The sequence below is a fragment of the Apium graveolens genome, chromosome 7 (genome assembly GCF_009905375.1).
Source record: "Apium graveolens cultivar Ventura chromosome 7, ASM990537v1, whole genome shotgun sequence".
In the NCBI taxonomy this organism is placed as follows: domain Eukaryota; kingdom Viridiplantae; phylum Streptophyta; class Magnoliopsida; order Apiales; family Apiaceae; genus Apium; species Apium graveolens.
Window position 1 is genome coordinate 210,526,469 of NC_133653.1, and position 19,377 is coordinate 210,545,845.

Here is a 19,377-nt window from a genome sequence, read left to right on the forward strand (position 1 = left end):
CTTGTTGGTTTTGCATTTGGACTTAATTACCTTCTCCCCCTTTTTGGCATCAGCAGGTAATAAAAGAGAGATAAGTAGTTCCACTGAGGTCTGGATTTCAGTAAGTTGCGATTGCTGAGAAGCTTGATTTGTCAGAATTTGATCAATCTGAGCTTGTTGCTTCTCTTGAGTTTTCTCAATATAAGCAACCCTGTCAATGGTAGGTTGGAAGAACTTTTTCTTATCAAGTTTCCAAACTTGTTCCTGTTTAATAAAGTTCTCCTGAATCTTGTGTAGCTCTGCATGAGTGTTGGAATGAAGACCTTGTAGATGTTTAGTACTCAATGCAGTGACTCTAAGCTGGATTTTAAAATCATCAGAATGTAACATTTCATCAGCTTTAGTCAAGTGCTCAGCAAGATGTAAAGCATTTGGAACACATGAAACTGAGTTCCATTCCTTAGTCCACTCCTGACCTGCAGGAGTTTCACTCCAAGGTACTGGTGCATCCCTGATAACAAACTCCTTTAGCAGTTCAGACTTAGGAGGAGTATGTCCTGAAGGACCTGCTTCATCAGCATCTACAGTTGTAGCAGCTTCACCAGTATCTCCAACATTTGCAGCATCAGAACTTAAAGAATCAGTATCTTCTGATAAAACAACTGTATGAGTAGCAATGGAGGCTTCAACATCCTCTAATTGCTGATCTGATACTAAGTTCTGATCAACAGCCATATCCTGATGCTCACCTAAAATCTGATCATCATCTTGATGCAGAGAAGGTGTTAGTGATAACTCAGGAGTTTGAACAGCATCAGTAACAGGTGTTGTGGAAGGATTATTTGCTGTTGGAGCTTCTAAGAAAAGTATTTCAGGCACAACCAAGTTCTGAATATCAATTTCAGCACTTGTGCCTGGATCAACAAGAGATATAGAAGGTGAATTAGCCTTGTCAGATACAGGTTCCTGAGATGGAGTTGATGGAGAAGAAGTGACTGGAGCAAATTCCTTGTCTTGTGAGATCAGAGATTCCTGATCCCCTTCCTTAGCTGCTTCCTCCTCATCATCTGAAACTGGCCTCTGTGCCCTCTGTTTCTTGTACTTCCTTGTTGATTTGGATTCCTTGGGAGTTGCAGGAACCGTCATACGTCTAAGCCTCTTGAGAAGCCTAGAACCCCCAATTGCAGAATCCTTCTGAGAAGTTGCCTTCTCAGCTTCATCTATCATAGGTTCTGAAGAGGGAATCTGATCCTCAGAATCTGATTCATCTCTCAAAGTAATCCTCCTCTTCTTCTGAGATGTTTGAGGAACAGTCTTTGTTCTCTTTGGCTTAGAGGATGTAGGCTTCACAGTAGGTGCTGAAGAAGAAGGTTGAGCAGTCTGTGAAGTGGAGAGATAGGATTTGAGATAAGTTCTGAGGGTAGGTTGAGTAGAATGAGAGGTAGGGACTGAGGTTGATGGATTTTGGTTATGGTGAGTTGGTTGAACATTTGAGTAAACAGATTTGTAAGTAGCAGGATCAGCATTTACCAGAATCTGTTTCACAGACTGAGGAATCTGTAATTGTCTCACCATTGATTTCTTTGTGTCAGCATTTATCAGGTCGTTAAAGTACCTTTTTGCAACCTTAAAAGGTGGGGTTTGAGTGCTGACTAACTGGGGTTCAGCAGTACAATACGTATAAATAAGTTGACAGAATCTAGCAAAATAAACAACATCTCGATCCTCTGTCATCCTATCCCCAATAAAACCAATTATTCCAGTTGCAAAATCAAAATGAGTTTGATGGATAATAGCATACCCGATGTGCTGACTCAGAATTGGGATGGCATCAAAATTTGAACACTTGTTGCCAAAAGCCTTGGTGATGCAATCGAAGAAGAAACTCCATTCTCTTCTGATATTAGCCCGTTTCAACTGTCCAAGTTTCGTCAGACTCTTTTCATATCCCAAATCAGTCATTAACCCCCGAAGTCCTGATTCCTCTGGTATAGAGAAGGTACAATCTTCTGGAAGATGTAATGCTCTTCGTACTGTACCAGGAGTGACTACATAGGATGAGTCACCCACTTGGAAGATAATACTGGGAGTTCCTCGTTTACCACCATCATCATAAACTCCAGTCCTCCAGAACCGCAGAACTTGTTGACTTGAAAATAATTCAGGCTGAGTTAAGGCGTACCCAACCTCACTATGTGCAAGAAGATCTTGCACAAAATGCAATTCAGATGGAGCTTCAGTATGATCAAGAATTGCAGCATAGTTGTTTGGAACAAACTTTGCTCCATCAATGATTAAATCCTTTGGTGCCATGTGAAAAAATATTGAAATTCAAGTATGCCTGTTAGGTGTGTGAGATAATGTCTGTATGAAAAACCAACGTGAGAAAGAATGAGAAAGAGAGTAAAAGTAAGAAGAGAGATAAAGTATAAAGAAAATAAAAGATTAAAGAAATCTTCTCTCTGTTGTTCTTATACTCGAAGAAAAATGTTACCGTTGGACACCTGTCAGACATGCAGTAATAACGGATAGTTACTGGGCTCGAGAAAACAGGAATGATTACTTATCCAGTTGCCTTGATTCAAGGAAAAACCATTTCAGTTATCAAGAGACACAGGTTTAATTCAAAATTGAAACCGTTAGCACTGATTGAATTGTTTTTTCACTGCAACATTAATATTCTGAAAATGAATCATGTTAAAAATGACCGAGATAATTTCGATGAATAAGTGCTGACAAAGAATCAGAACTTAAATAAAGACAAAATTTAAATGGTCATCAGAATATCAAGCAGGATTTAACAACACAGATAAAATAACTCAGAGACAAAATCTTGAAGTAAAAACAGTTTTCATTAATATATCAAGTCAATACATATATGAAATAGAAATTACATCAATACAAGATTTTCCCTAAGCTTCTAATCCTAACGTCAACAGCTTTAGTCCTAGCTAAGAAGCCTGACAAAGCTGAGGATGAGAAGAACAGGAAGAAGATGAGATTAAGTCATCCTCCTCTTCCTATCTTCGACAAACAAGATAGCGAGTCGAATGATTCGCTCTTGCTGACGGATAGCTTCCCGCCTTTCCTCCTCCAGGCGCTCCAGATGGCGATGGTAATCCATCTCGAAGAATAGAAGGTGAGCCAGCACCTCCTGTGGGACAGAGTCCCAGATCTCCTCAGGAATGGCTGTTATATGCCACTCCTGCTGCTACTCGGCACAACTGAGCTCCATTGTGAAGGTTTGTGTGTTCAAAAACATGTTGTATCGAACCATTGTGTTTTTGACAGAAGAAGGAGGATAAGTGTGTGAGAAGAATGTGATGGAAAGACTGATGTGAAGTGGTTGCATATATAGGCAAGAGAATGCCAAGAGACACAAATATATTGAATGCAGACAGGTAGAATTAATTCTACCTCGTCTCCCTAGACCTTGAAAAAGAATAACAGTCATTGGAAAAGGAATGTGCACATGTAACAAGAGTGAACTGTTCAAGGACGAGTGCCATTATGTTTTAACCATAGACTATTAATCTTCCACTTCAACATTTCGAAATTAATCTGAGACTGTTACCAAATTTTACTCACAGATAAGTCAAGTAAAGGGTTAGACTGAAAAATCAGAACTTAGACCTATACCAGAACTTAACAGTCATCAGAACATAATGTCTTAACTCGAACAAGGAATATCTATCTTAGTAAATACTCATACAAGTTCTTAGTTATGAACGTCAGAACTTAATCATCAGAACGTGTAACTAGAACTTGTCCTCAGAATTTGTGCAAAAGTGACACAATGACTGTTGATCTAAAATAACATAGACCACCACAGAAATTTCATCATTCATATGGAGTGATGTGTGTGTGCATTAAGCTAAATAACAGACAAAGAGTAAAGTCTGATCTACTTCAGTACATCTTAGAAATAAGTCATAATTAAAATTTTGCTAAAGAGCTGCCATTATCCTGAAACCTACTGATAAATGAGTTCATGCATGAGTTCACCTCTACTGTTTTTGTGCTAATTTTATGCATCTTTTGAAATTCTATTTTACAGAGGCTTCTCAGTGTAAGTGAGTCACGACTATTTATCAGAATTTATGCTATTATCAGAGTATTTCTCCAGTAATCATAGAGTGTGAAAAGTCACCAAGAAAATATTTTGCTTTTCTAATGCATATTTACTTAATACCAGCAATGCACTTGGGTCGTCCCTTTCACATTTTTACTCTAGATCTCAAAGGAGTACCTGATATTATTCTTTGATTATTGTTCTTCTTCTTTTGATAAGTGAGGTTTATCAGCACTTAGTACATTCAGCAGTTTTACTAGAATCAGAACTTAAACAGATGAGTAGCATTATTCTAATTTGTGACTTAGTAATAAGATATACAAAGTAAACTTAACTAAGCTCAGTTATCAGAATTTGCTTGTGTCATAAGATTTCCACAGAAATAATTACTTCTTTCATGGGATCATTTGTTTATTGAAGACTAGTAGGTCAGTATCTAGCACAGTTATCCTCATAGGATTGAATAGTTACTGAAACAGACATATCACTTATCAGAGTTTAGAAACATATATCAGACAACAGTCAGTACTTAAAGACATTTATCAATTAATGCACAGAATATACAAAGAGATTAATTCTGTAAATACTGATCATAAAGTCTGATAACATAGAACAAGTTTAAGCAGATTTAGAGAAAGAACCTGAAATCATTCCAAGTTCATTTACCAATTTTGAAAAGGTAGCTTCACACAGTGGTTTTGTGAAGATATCTGCTACTTGTTGATCTGTGGGAACAAAATGCAATTCCACTGTACCTTCATCCACATGTTCCCTGATGAAATGGTACCTGATGCTGATGTGCTTTGTCATAGAGTGTTGAACTGGATTACCTGTCATAGCAATAGCACTTTGATTATCACAGTAAATAGGGATTTTGAAATACGTTAACCCATAATCTAGTAACTGATTCTTCATCCAGAGAATCTGTGCACAGCAGCTTCCTGCAGCAATATACTCTGCTTCTGCAGTTGATGTGGAAATTGACTTTTGTTTCTTGCTATACCAAGAAACCAACCTGCCTCCAAGAAATTGGCAGCTACCACTTGTGCTTTTCCTGTCAATTTTGCAACCTGCAAAATCTGCATCTGAGTAACCTATTAATTTAAAATCTGATTCTCTAGGATACCATAATCCTAGATCAGCTGTTCCTTTAAGATACTTAAAGATTCTTTTTACAGCTGTTAAGTGAGGTTCTCTTGGATCTGCTTGAAATCTTGCACAAAGACAGGTAGCAAACATGATATCTGGTCTACTAGCAGTTAGATAGAGAAGTGAGCCAATCATACCTCTGTAATCAGTAATATCTACTGAATTACCAGTATCCTTATCCAGTTTTGTTGCAGTGGCCATGGGAGTGGATGCACTTGAACAGTCTTGCATTCCAAATTTTTTCAGCAAGTTTCTGGTGTACTTAGATTGACAAATAAAAGTTCCTTCTTCACTCTGCTTGACTTGAAGGCCCAGAAAATAACTAAGTTCTCCCATCATACTCATCTGATATCTTGACTGCATTAGGTTGGCAAACTTTTTGCAAAGTTTGTCATTTGGAGACCCAAAAATAATATCATCAACATAAATCTGGATCAAAAGTAAGTCCTTGCCATGGTTGAGATAACAATGTTTTGTCAATAGTTCCTCTGTTGAATCCACTTTCCAGAAGAAACTGAGCTAAAGTCTCATACCATGCTCTAGGAGCTTGCTTAAGTCCATAAAGTGCTTTATCAAGCATGTAGACATAATCTGGATGTTTGGAATCTACAAAGCCTGGAGGTTGTTCAACATATACTTCCTCTTCCAATTCTCCATTGAGAAAAGCACTTTTCACATCCATTTGAAAGACAGTAAACTTTTTGTGAGCAGCATAAGCCATGAATATCCTTATGGCTTCTAACCTAGCAACTGGAGCAAATGTTTCATCATAGTCAATTCCCTCCTGTTGAGAATATCCTTTTGCAACCAGCCTTGCCTTGTTCCTTACAATTATGCCATCACTGTCAGTTTTGTTTCTGAATACCCACTTTGTACCAACAACCGATCTATTCTTGGGTCTTGGCACTAAGGTCCAGACTTTGTTTCTTTCAAATTCATTCAACTCTTCCTGCATTGCTTGCACCCAATCAGCATCTTGAAGAGCTTCTTCCACTTTCTTTGGCTCAGACTGAGAGAGAAAAGAATTGTAAAGACATTCATTCGAAGTACCTGTTCTAGTTCTGACACCTGCCTCAGGATTTCCAATTATTAAGTCAGGTGTATGTGATTTTGTCCACTTCCTTGCAGATGGAAGATTTTCTCTAGAACTGGATGCTCCCCCATGATTCATGCTGTCTTCGGTTTCATTTTCTGATGCTCCCCCTGAAACTATGCTCTCTGAGTTGGATCCTTCAGTATTTAGATTTTCAGTACTGTCAGTACTTGGCTTATCAGAACTTGACGAATCAGAATTTGAAGAGCCAGATGTATGTTCTGATGCTTCTTGAGATGTGATAATATCTTGAGTATGCTCCCCCTGCATTGGTGCATCTTCCTTTGACGTAGTCACCACAGTTTCAATAACATCAGAGTTTAATCCATCAGAATTTACAGTATCAGGACTTAGACTGTCAGGACTTGAGGTATCAGAATATGAATCTTCATTTTCAAATCTCAGCTTATCATGATCAATGAAATCTTCAAGTCCGGTGATCTTCTTGTCATCAAAAGAGACATTGATAGATTCCATGACCACTTTTGTTCTCAAATTATAGACTCTGAAGGCTTTTGTAGAAAGTGGATATCCTACAAAGATTCCCTCATCAGCTTTTAGATCAAACTTGGATAGCTGTTCAGGATGAGTCTTGAGAACAAAACACTTACATCCAAATACATGAAAGTATTTGAGATTTGGCTTCTTGTTCTTCACCATCTCATATGGTGTTTTTCCATGCTTGTTAATGAGTGTTGCATTTTGAGTAAAACAAGCAGTCTGCACAGCTTCAGCCCAGAAATAGGTTGGAAGCTTTGCTTCTTCAAGCATTGTTCGTGCAGCTTCAATTAGAGTTCTATTCTTCCTTTCAACAACTCCATTTTGCTGTGGAGTTCCAGGAGCAGAAAATTCCTGCTTTATTCCATGATTTTTGCAGAACTCTTCCATTATCAAATTCTTGAATTCAGTGCCATTATCACTCCTCAAAATTTTCACAGAATCTTTGATCAATTTATCCAGATGTTTGACATGATCAATCAGGATAGATGCAGTTTCACTTTTTGTGTGCAAGAAATACACCCATGTGTATCTGGTGAACTCATCTACTATGACCAACACATATTTCTTCTTTGCAATAGACATGACATTCACTGGACCAAATAGATCAACATGAAGTAGATAATAAGGCTCAAGAATTGATGATTCAGTCTTGCTCTTGAACGAAGATTTTCTTTGTTTAGCCTTCTGACATGAGTCACAAAGACCATCAGGAACAAACACTGATTTTGGCAGTCCTCTCACAAGATCTTTCTTGATCAGTTCATTTATCTTGTTGAAGTTTAAATGAGAGAGTTTCTTGTGCCAATTCCAGCTTTCTTCAGTTGAGGCTCTACTCACTAAACAGATTGCAGAACCATCAGAACTTGTTGAAAGCTTAGCTTCATAAATGTTACCACGCCTGAATCCCTTCAGAACAATTTTTCCTTTAGATTTACTAACTATTTCACAATGTTCTGCAAAGAAATCAACATGATAACCTCTGTCACAGATTTGACTTATACTCAGTAAGTTGTGTTTAAGTCCTGAGACCAGAGCTACATCTTTAATAATGACATTCCCAAGATTGATATTGCCATATCCCAAAGTTTTTCCAATGTTGCCATCTCCATAAGAAACACTTGGGCCAGCTTTCTCCACAAAGTCTGATAGCAGGGCCTTATTTCCAGTCATATGTCCTGAACATCCACTGTCCAGAACTAAAATATTTTTCCTGTTGCCCTGCAATCAAAAAGACCACTAATTATTAGTTTTAAGGACCCAGACTTGCTTGGATCCTTTGGCCTTTTTAGGTTTGTTAACATTTGCAGCGGATTTAACATCAGATTTTATGTTAACAGTTTTCTTATCAGAACTTATACTAGAAGGAACAACAGAAACTTTCTTTAAAGAAGGTTTTATTTGATAATAATCATAGTACAAACTATGATATTCCTTACAAGTATAAATGGAATGCCATAAACTACCACAATGAAAACAAGGATTTTGTGGTTTGTATCTAACAGACTGACTCTTAACTCCTGACTTTGTAGATAAGGAGTTAATATTCTTATTCTTCCTGCAAAAAGAAGCCAGATGGTTAGAATTTCCACAGTTATGACATGCTTTCCTAGGAGCATCAGGAACAGATTTATAGTTATTGCTTTTATTCACACCTTCCTTTCCATTCCTGTTTTTCCTAGGTGATTTTACCTTGTTTGCATTCTTAACATCTTTCAGCTTATGCTTAAGCTGCTTCTTTGTCATTAAGCCTATGTTAACTTCAGCTGTCTTTTCCTGTTTTAGTTTGTCAGAAGCTAATTCCTTTTTAACTTCTGATTTCTCATTTTCGGATTTTTCAGTTACAAACTTAACAGGTTTTAACTTCGGCTTTTGCTTATCAACAGGCTTAATTTCTACAGTTCCTTTTTTATTTTCTCCATAGCCTAAGCCCTCTTTCCAGTTTTCACTGCTTAGCAAATTTTGAGTTGTTTTGCCAGAGTTAGTCCAAGTTCTGATAATCTCTCTCTCCTTTTCTAACTCAGTTTTTAGAGATTCATTCATTTTTAGCACTTCATCCCTAACATAAAAAGCATCATCTCTATCCTGCTGAGTTTGATGAAACATGACTAACTCTTTTTCTAAGAAATCATTTCTTTTCCTAAAAGCAAGATTTTCAGAAGTTAATCTTTCACATGTTAAAGTTTGATCTCTATAACTAACAAACATGGTTTTAAGATATCTTCTCAACTCATTAATATCATCAGTATGAAAAGCATAAGTAGTCTGAGGTACCTTTGTTTCAGCAGCTTCAGAACTGCTCTCAGAACTTGATTTATCAGCATTTGCCATCAATGCATAGTTCTCCTCACTTTCAGAGTCTGAGGTGTCTGTCCAGCTTTTCTGCTTTGTGACAAGAGCTTTGCCTTTGTCATTCTTGGTCTTCTTGCAATCAGGAGATATGTGGCCTTTCTCACCACAATTATAACATTTAACATTAGCGTAATCTCCTCTGTCAGACTTTCCTCCTCTTCCTTCAGATCTTCTGAAATTCTTCTTATCAGAACTTATGCCTTTCCTGGAAAACTTCTTTCCCTTCCTGAACTTCCTGTATGCAATCTTTGTGATTCCTTTCACCATAAGAGCACACAGCTTCATCATCTCCTCATCAGCATCAGTTTCAGGCAAGCTTTCAGAATCTGAGTCATCATCACTCTCAGAACTTGATGACTCAGTATCAGATTTTATGATAAGAGCTTTACCCTTATCTTTCTTTGAGGAAGGTGGTTTGGGGGATTCCTCTTCAACCTTGAGAGCAACTGTCCTTGACTTTCCTCCTTTCCTCTTGCTTCTTTGTTCCATCTCAAGTTCATAAGTCTTGAGCATTCCATAGATTTCATCAAGAGTTGTTTCATCAAGATTGTAGTTGTCTCTTATTGTTGTTGCCTTCAAATCCCAACATTCAGGAAGAGCTAACAGGAATTTGAGGTTTGTATCTTCAAGATCATACTCCTTATTTACTAATGACAAGTCATTCAAGAGTTTGACAAATCTATCATATACATCAGTCAATGACTCATTAGTCCTAGAGTCAAAGTGTTCATACTCTTGAGTGAGTATTGTCTTCCTGTTCTTCTTAACTGTTTCAGTTCCTTGACACCTTGTCTCCAGTGCATCCCATATCTCCTTAGCAGTCTTGCAGTTGATTACCCTGTTTGACATTACATTATCAATGGCACTATGCAATAAGTGACGTACCTTGGCATCCTTAGCAATAGATGCTATATCTTCAGCAGTGTAATCATTCTTTTCCTTTGGTACGGTCATTGCTGCTTCACCTGCAACTACAACAGCGAGCTTGGTAGGTTTGTGAGGCCCTTCCTTGATTCTATCAAGGTATTCTGGATCTGTTGCTTCCAGAAACATGGTCATCCTTACCTTCCATATGGGATATTCAGATGGTCTCAATATGGGAACTCTGATAGTCTCATATCGACTCTGAGTTGATGTCTTTGATGATTCCTCAGTTTTGGTAGGCTTAGTTGGAGTTTCTGTGTCAGACATGATTGTGTTTGGATCTTTAACTGTATGTGTGTTAACAGATAGCTCTGATACCACTTGTTAGGTCACACTTTCACTGTAGAGGGGGTGAATACAGTGTTTATTACAATCAAATCAAACTTCAAGAACTTATGTAACAGAAAACAAACTTTATTTAAACAATAAACTCTGTTACAATCTGGAACTGTTATCTCTCAGTGATGAACAAAATATCATGAGAGCTTCTAGGGTTATAATAAATAATATTCTCGATAATGATAACACTTATAGTGTAAACCCTATGTCTGTGTTTATATACTACACAGTTACAAGATAATCGCTAATTGATATGGAATATAATTCTGCTTCCTAAAATATATCAATCAGATATCTTCTATTCCAAGTATTCCATTCTTCACGGAATTCCTTCTTCATGCATATCTCTTCTTATGTTTATCTTGATCTTCTTAACTTTAATCAGCTACTGTCCTTATCTGATCGTCCTTCAGCACTTAAGTTCTGATATCTATCTCCTGATAACATAAGTACTGATATCCCTTAAGTTCTGACTTCCAGTATAAGTACTGATCAGTTAAGTACTGATTTGTTCTGTTCAAATAAGATCTGAAATCTAAACATAAAACATATTAGCCATGACATTATCAAATATATCTAACAACTCCGCTTTCATTTCTCTTATTCCTAAAGTTGTGACCCCAACTCGGATGCAAGACTTCAGGCCTATCTCTCTATGTACTGTGATGTACAAATGTATCTCTAAAATCATCGCCTCTCGATTAAAAAAGGTCTTGCCTCACATTGTGGATAAAGCTCAATTTGCGTTTATTCCAGGACACTCTATTTCTGACAATATCCTGCTCGCTCAGGAATTATTTAGAGGTTATGATTGATAATCTGGCATTCCTAAGTGTGCTCTCAAAATTGACTTACACAAGGCTTTCGATTCGCTCAGTTGGGAGTTTATCTTGGCAGTCTTGAGGAAAATCGAAGCTCCAACAATGGTCATTAAATGGATCTCTGCTTGTTAATGTACCACCAAATTTTCAGTCAAGCTAAATGGTGTGATACATGGTTACTTCAAGGGTTTCAAAGGATTGAGGCAAGGGGATCCAATGTCCCCCTACATTTTTGCCCCTGCATGAACATTCTTTCGTCGCTTTTAAACCGCACCCCTAAAGACTTCAAATTCCATTGGAGATGTAAAGAGCTTAAAATAACTCATCTTTTTTACGCTAATGATGTGTTATTCTTCTATCATGGTTCCCAAAATTCGGTCTCTCACATCTTGAATTCTATTAATATCTTTTTGAATTGGAGTGAGTTGTCACCTAGCATTCACAAAAGCTCAAGTTTTCTTTTTAATTGTGATGAGAGCTTCTCGGCTTGGTTTGACAATTATGTGGCCACTCCTAGAAGTTCCCTTCCAATTAGAGTTTTAGGGGTTCCCCTTATCTCCTCTCAACTCAGTGTTAACAACTACAACTGTATGCCTTTGGTTGATAAAATCACTTCCAGGCTTAATTCTTGGGCAGCTTTGTTACTCTTTTTTGCTGGTAGAGACCTTCTAATCAAGTCAGTCATTTATGCTATCGAAGCCTTTTGGAGTAATCACTTCTTACTACCGGTTAATGTTCATGAAAACATTCAATCTCTCTTTACTCAGTTTCTGTGGAAGGGGAATATAAATTACAAAGGTAGAGCTAAAGTCTCCTGGACCACCGTTTGCTTGCCTCGGGAAGACGGTGGTTTAGGTATCAAAATCATGCTAGACTGGAACCGTGCTCAGATTTTGCACCACCTAGTTCGAGTAGTCACAAAGTCCAATGGTCTCTGGGCAACTTGGATTAATGAGACAGTTCTTAAAGGAAAGCATTTTTGGACTATGCCTCTTCATACAGATTGTTCTTGGATTTGGAAAAAGATTTTGTGACTTCATCAGGTTGCTTTACAATTCATCTCCTTCTCTATTGTTAATGGTGATTCAATTTCTCTTTGGTTCGACCCGTGGTGGGGTAATGCTTGTTTGGCTAATAGCATCTCCTCCCCTATCATTACTGTTGACGGAGGAATTTGGGAACAATAAAACTTAAGGTTAGTAGCCGGAAACAAGATCTGTGATGGTAGTTCTTCGTCGGAAACGTGAACAGTAACCGATGAATCCGATAAACAATATTCATCGGAAAAGATGAACAGTGTTTGGTGGTGATGATTATTGGGGGCTGAGATTGCTTAGGATTAGTGGTGGCTCCTTTGCGCTCTCGCTTCTGACCCTTCACAATGTGCCTACGTACCCCTATTTATAGGGGATCAAGCCCACGTAGTTCTTGGGGAACAAGAAACCTAATGGGCTTAGATTTCTTATCACGAGGCCCAGTAGGAAACCCACTGGAAACCGTCTTCTACTAGTTGTAGGAATGTCCACCGATGAGGCCCAACCACAAAGGCCCAAGGCTCGTCTGCTGCTTCAAGACTTTACGGATAAGGCATCTCCCTGGCCAAGGATAACCCTCCGCTACCGGCTGTTTCTCTAGTCCGCGGACGCAGGTATAGCCGTGGTTCACCCCAAATGTTGGACGCATCCTTGTCCCCCGATAAGGAGCCCCTACCAGATTGCAGGACAAGTGATCCCAAGCTTTTGGGTGCAAAGTGCAGGATACTCCAAAGTCTCCCAACGAGGACACCCGTTGACTACAGAGACAGAGCTCCCAAAGCACACACCAGATTTCACCCCATATCCCCAGTGAGGACACCCATTGACTACAGGAGGAGGCCTTCAGTCCAGGCATACCCCTGGAGGTCTCTGACCACGGACACCGCCTTTCCTGTAGATATGCTACAGGAAGGAGTTCTTTAATAGAGTACCTGCATCAAATAGGTTAGTAATAACATTCTCCATCTTCCTTGAATCTTCCAGAGAGTCCATCCAAGTAGCATATCAAAGTTGCATTTATATGTCAAGTAGAAGTTAAGGGCGCGCCCTTACATTCCTGTATATTGGCGCCGCCCTATGTCATCAGCCTTTGATCTCTTCCTATATTATTCTACATCATAGGGCGCTCCCTAAATTATTCATCGTTAAGGCTTGCTCTAATTCTGTCCAAGCCAAGGTGTAAGTCTGTCAAAGCAATCCGTCCAAGGAGCCTTTCTTACTTAAGGCGCGCCCTAAAGCTCTCCGTAGGACATATCCCAATCAAGGAATTCCTCTCCCCTTTTTCAATCATTGGACGCGCCTCCTTATTACCTTGAAGGCGCGCCTTTGGGGATAATAACCACAACCATTAATCAGCTATTCAATCAATGGGGCGCGTCCCTAGGGCGCGCCTTCTTTTTTATGGAAAGTTAATCTTATCTTTTCCTAGATTTCAGGCGTTTCTCCTTCGATTTTTCCTATTTTATCAATCTCATTCTGAATATTGTTTATACCAATTTTTGGGCATAACAACTACCCCCAAATTCCATATGTCATTGAAAATGGGATTGGAATTTTTCTCATCCTTATCAAAATCTGTATAAAGAAATCTTCCCATACTTTTTACAGGGCGCACCTTAAACAGGGCGTGCCTTCTAATTTTTCTTTACAGTTTTAATGATGCCATAATAACCAGATAAGGCGTGCCTTCAAGAGGGCGCGTCTTGGAAGTTCATACGGTTTAAAAATAGTCCCCCTTAGGGATTCGTGATTGATGTGACTGATTTGACAGCTATCTTCTTTTTACTATAAATACTAGTCACAATCAGTCATTTTTTTACTTTTACCCTCTCTCTTACTTCACCCCCTTTTCCTTTTCAGAGCACCACCACCAGCGGCACTATCCTTCTGCTCGAAATCCTCTCTCTCGGCCACCATTTCTCCAATTTTTTCCGATCATTCTCTTCTCCATTCGAAAAGGTATGTAAAGCTTCTTTCTTTTTTGAATTTCATTGCATAAATCACATTGCATGTTACATTGTCTTTTCAACTTCCTTCACTGTTCTTGATGATATGCATAAAATGATGTATATATATGTGTATGTATATGTTTAATTCTGACTTCTTGTTGTTTTAGATCTAAATTTATTAGGTCTAATTTCTAATTTCATGTTTCTAGGAAGCCTAATCGTTTATCCCTAAATTCAAAAGCATATATTTTATGATAAGGCGCGCTTTTACATTTATACTGGGCGCGTCGTCGTCATCTACTTATCCGATAGCTTATCGCTCATAGCAGTCTCTATGGATCCTTTAAATGTTAGGACGCGCCTTCTTAGCGTATGATCCGTCTCAAAGTAAACTGTCATAGATAATAGGAAACATCATTTTCTTAAGCCTCCCCTTATTTTCTCTATTTCCTTCATACTTTCGTATCTCATTCTTTCGCACAGGACGCGCCCTCAAAATTTCTTTTGGTTTTCTTGACAGCTGGAAGACGAGGGCGCGTCCTCTCCTTTTCACCCTTTCAAGAATTTCCTCACAAATTTGGGGATCTATTCGCCTCCAAATACTTACTTAGATCCTCAACCCCCAAACGCCCACCATACTCCTGACTTTCTGAACCGGGTGGCGCACCTTCTTCAAGACTCCAAAAAGGGTACTTTAATGGCAGATTCCTCAGGTAGTTCTTCTACAGACAACATTCCTTTGTCTCGTAGACACGGGAAGCAGAAGCTGGTCCAAAAGGACAGATCCCCAGCCCCAGATAGGACAGAACTGGACGACGATGACTAGTTTGAGAGTTTGAATGCTGATAGGTATAGGGGTATTGAGAGGGGTGTCAACGTAGGTGCAGGACCTTCTAAAGTATCCTACAAGGCTGTATCCCCAAGCCCATCTCCTCAACAAACAGAAGGCGCGCCTACTTCTCCCGTCCCTAAGGGCGCGCCTGAAGTAAGTGTGTCACCTCTACGTGATGAGGAAAATTTCTTTGACGAGGACTCCTTCCAATTTTCTACCTCTCCTGAGCCTTCTCCAATTCCCTTCCAACACTGGGAAGTTTCTGATAGTGAATTAGACTTTGATTGGGACGAATTCGAGCCATGCAATGAAGCTGTGAAGAAACGTTTCAGGAAGGAGCATGGGAAGCTTTTCTGCGTGGGCCTGTCCTCAGCTTGTTCAGATGAGCAACTGGGATGGCTCATGGAATTTTATGACATGGAGGGCATATGGGCGCGCCCTTTAAGCATGATGCGGCCCCATATCTTCAATTATGGGAGAAACTTTAAAATTCCCAGAATGGTGACCAGCCCCAAGCTGGTATCTTTGGGTATAGGCGCGCCCTTACATCCCTACCTTAGGGAAGTGATAGAACTGTACGATGTGGCTCCACTCCAACTTTCTCCCAACAGCTACAAGTTTATCCTGGCTCTGTTCATCCTCTATATGGACTTGGGTTTCCCTCAACCGTCAATGGCAGAAGTTGCTTATTTTTTTAATCTAAGAAAATCTGACCATGGGTACTACTATTTGGTGGTGGACAAGCAGCACAACAAGAAGGGTTTTTCCTCTGGCAAGCTTAGCCATGAAAAAGGCTGGAAGGAAAACTTCTTTTACCTGTACGACGTTCCCAGAATAAGGATAAGATTTAACAAGTCACCAAGTAAGGGCGCGCCCTTTCGTTTCTTTCCTTGTGTTATTTCTATGTTCTTTATTTCTTTTCTCATCCTTATACTTATTCAGACAGACCAGCGTCCAAACCTCTTAAAGGCGAGCCCAAAAAACGAGTTGAAGCCCTCCTTAGAGTGGTTGCTGACAGGTGGAACTTAAAAACCTTAGTCACCCGGACCAACTTGATGTGAGTAGAAATTCTTTCTGACCAAGTAGGAATGAAGTGTAAATATGTAAAATTTAGGAAGGGTGCTCCTGTTTCTCGTGTTATTGACTTAGACAGTGAAGAAGAAGCTGAAGAAGAAAACGAAGAAACAGAGGATGGCTCCTTACAAGGACAAGATCCTTCAGGTTCATTAATTGTAGAATCTAAAGGCGCGCCTTTTTACTATTGGTGCGTCCTTCTCTTCTGTTAACTTTTTGTTGTCATGTTGGATAAAAACTTATGTTTATTTAATCTTTCCACATCTTTAGGGCGCGCCCTTTTACTCTAGGCGTAGCATTTTACACATGTTTATCGATACTGCCTTTGTCAATTGCTTTTATTTATTGCTCTGTTCAACATACTTAACTATCACGCTTAACTAACATGTTCTATATTTTGTGCAGAAATGGCTCCTCCAAGAATTCCCAAGTCTTTTGGGGCGCGCCCTGGTGACAAATCCAAGCCTAAACCGAAAAAAGATGCTCCTGCAGCACCGACATCCGTCCCCAATCCAACTCATATTCCTCAAACAACTCTTATCTTACAAAGGTCCGTAATTGACCTTACAGATAAATAGGGCGCACCTAAGAGGCATAGAGTAGAGGGCACGCCTTCTGGCTCTTCTGCTGCCTTGAACGCTCTTGGCCCCATGGGTTTCCTTCATGTTTCGGATGAAGAAGTGGAACAGTGGCAAGCTATGGATTTGGGAGATGCTGCGCGTGCTTCTATAAAAGCATCTTGCCAATTGTTCATCCACTCCACTCGAGTGGTGGACAAGTTACTTGGGAGATGCTGCGCGTGCTTCTATAAAAGCATCTTGCCAATTGTTCATCCACTCCACTCAAGTGGTGGACAAGTTACTTGAGGAGGGGGCGCGCCTAGAGAGGCTGCAGGGTGACAACAACATTCTGAGGAACACTCTCAAAGACAAAGACTTTCTGCATGCCAAGGATATTAAAGCTAAGGACTCTGAGATCTCTTTTCTCAAGGATGAGGTGGCCAATCTTACTTCTCAGTTGGAGATTGCCAACAAAAAGGCTACCTCTCTTCATACTGAGCTTGGTGGAGCCAACCTGAGGATTGAGTACCTTGAGGAGCAACAGAAAATAGGTTGGCCTGATGAAAAGAGGGAAATGGATGATGAAGCATTTGCCAATGGCTTCCACTTCTACAGGGTTGGTTTTGTAGCCAATGACCCTGATTATACTTTCGAGAAGTTTGGGGAGGAGAAAGATGCCGAGATGGTGGAGTTTAAGAAAAAACATGCTGCTGAAATCAAGGCGAGGAGGATAGAACTTGGGTTGGAGGAGGAAGAAGGCGAGGGCACGCCACAAGAGGAAATCTCCAAGGACGCGCCTGAAGCTGGTACCACTGTTCCTCTTCAAACCATTCCCCCAACAGATCAATCTTAAGGCGCGCCTTGATTTATGCCTTTCCTTTATTTGTACTTAAGTTTTAAATACTTCTGAGGAGCCAACCCTCTTTTGATGATGTGCAAAGTTGTATGACTTATCTCTCTGCTACCCTTTTACTTTTGCACGTATGGCTCGACGTTAATTTTATCTTTCCCTGTATGCATAAAAATTTGTTAAGGCAATTTGATTTTTTTTCTTTGGCCAGTTATAAAAACATGACTCATATTTTCACGAGGGCGCGCCCTTATATCATCACAAATCTTGTCAGTTCATTATGAATGATGTTGATTCAAGGCCCGCCCTTTTATATCAGAGCACATTCGTGGGTGTTTTATGTGATCTCGAAGTTATTATCGTCCCTTTTATCATAGCACTTAGATACAAGGGCGCGCCATAGTGCGAATAATGCATTCTTTTTCTTATCAGTAATGCCTTCGCGATTTTTTATTTATTTATTAGTTCAAGGGTGCGCCTTAATTCGATTAGCTTTTGTTTTAGCTAATTTTTCTGTCCATGTACATTTATTCCTTTCACCCTTGAATACTATATTTATCTTGGTTGTGAAGCAGAAGTTATTAGATAGGGCGCGCCTCAACATAGGGCGCGCCTCTGGTATTTTTCAAATGAGAAATTTCATGTTAAGCAAATAAAGTAATTTTGAGATAACTTTTCTTTTATTGATAAAGCGCTCTAGTGTATATATTACACCAGTCCCATGGCTACTATGCTCTATGGGGAAATTATTTGAAATTTTTTTTTCTTCCTTCTGCTAGTTCCAAGGTTTGCAGTCACATGTACTACCCCCTAGGCTAGGAGGAATTTATTTGCTACTAGCCTATTACATAAAAATCAAAATAAAAAAATAAGGGGGACACAGCCACACCCTACTGATAGTACTTCAGCAAATGTTCTGCATTCCATGCTCGAGGAATAAGTTTACCATCCAGATCTTCTAAGCGATAGGTTCCCTTCCAGAGTATAGCTTTAACTTTGTCTGGTCCTTCCCAATTAGCTCCAAGCACCCCGTGCTGAGCTATCTTATTGTTATGCATAACCTTTCACAATACAAGATCTCCAACCTTGAACGGTACGGATTTTACCCTTTTATTGAAATACCTTGCGACCCTCTGCTGATATGCAGCAAGCTTCAATTGAGCGTTCGCTCGGGCTTCGTCTAACAGATCCAAGTGGAGCCTCTGGTTAACTTCTGCATCTTCCTCGACAAACACGTCTCTCCGTAGGGATCCTGCTCCTACCTCCACGGGAACCATGGCCTCATACCCATAAGTCAGCAGAAAGGGGGTTTCTCCTGTGGTCGATCTAGGGGTCGTATTGTAAGACCAAAGGACCATGGGCATCTCTTCTGGACAATCTCCTTTTTTCTCTTCTAACTTTGCCTTCAAGGTGTGTTTTATGATTTTGTTTATGGCTTCTGTATGACCATTACTCCGCGGATGATAAACCGCGGCGAAGTCTTTTTTAATCTTTAAGTCCTCACACAGTTTCCTTAACCCTTTACTGTCAAATTGCTTTCCATTGTCTGAGATGAGTTTATAGGGGATACCGAACCTGCATACTATGAAATTGAACACGAAATCCCTTATCTTCTTTGTCGTGATCGTGGCTAGTGGCATAGCCTCTGCCCATTTGGTGAAGTAGTCCACAGCCACCACGGCATATTTCACGCCCCCTTTAGCTTTGGGTAATTCTCCAATGAGATCAATTCCCCACATGGCAAACGGCCAGGGGCTCGCCAATGATGTAATGGTGGATGCCGGGGCGTTGGAATAGTTGGCGAATTGCTGGCAACGATCACAAGCCCGGACAAAATTGAAGGCGTCTTCC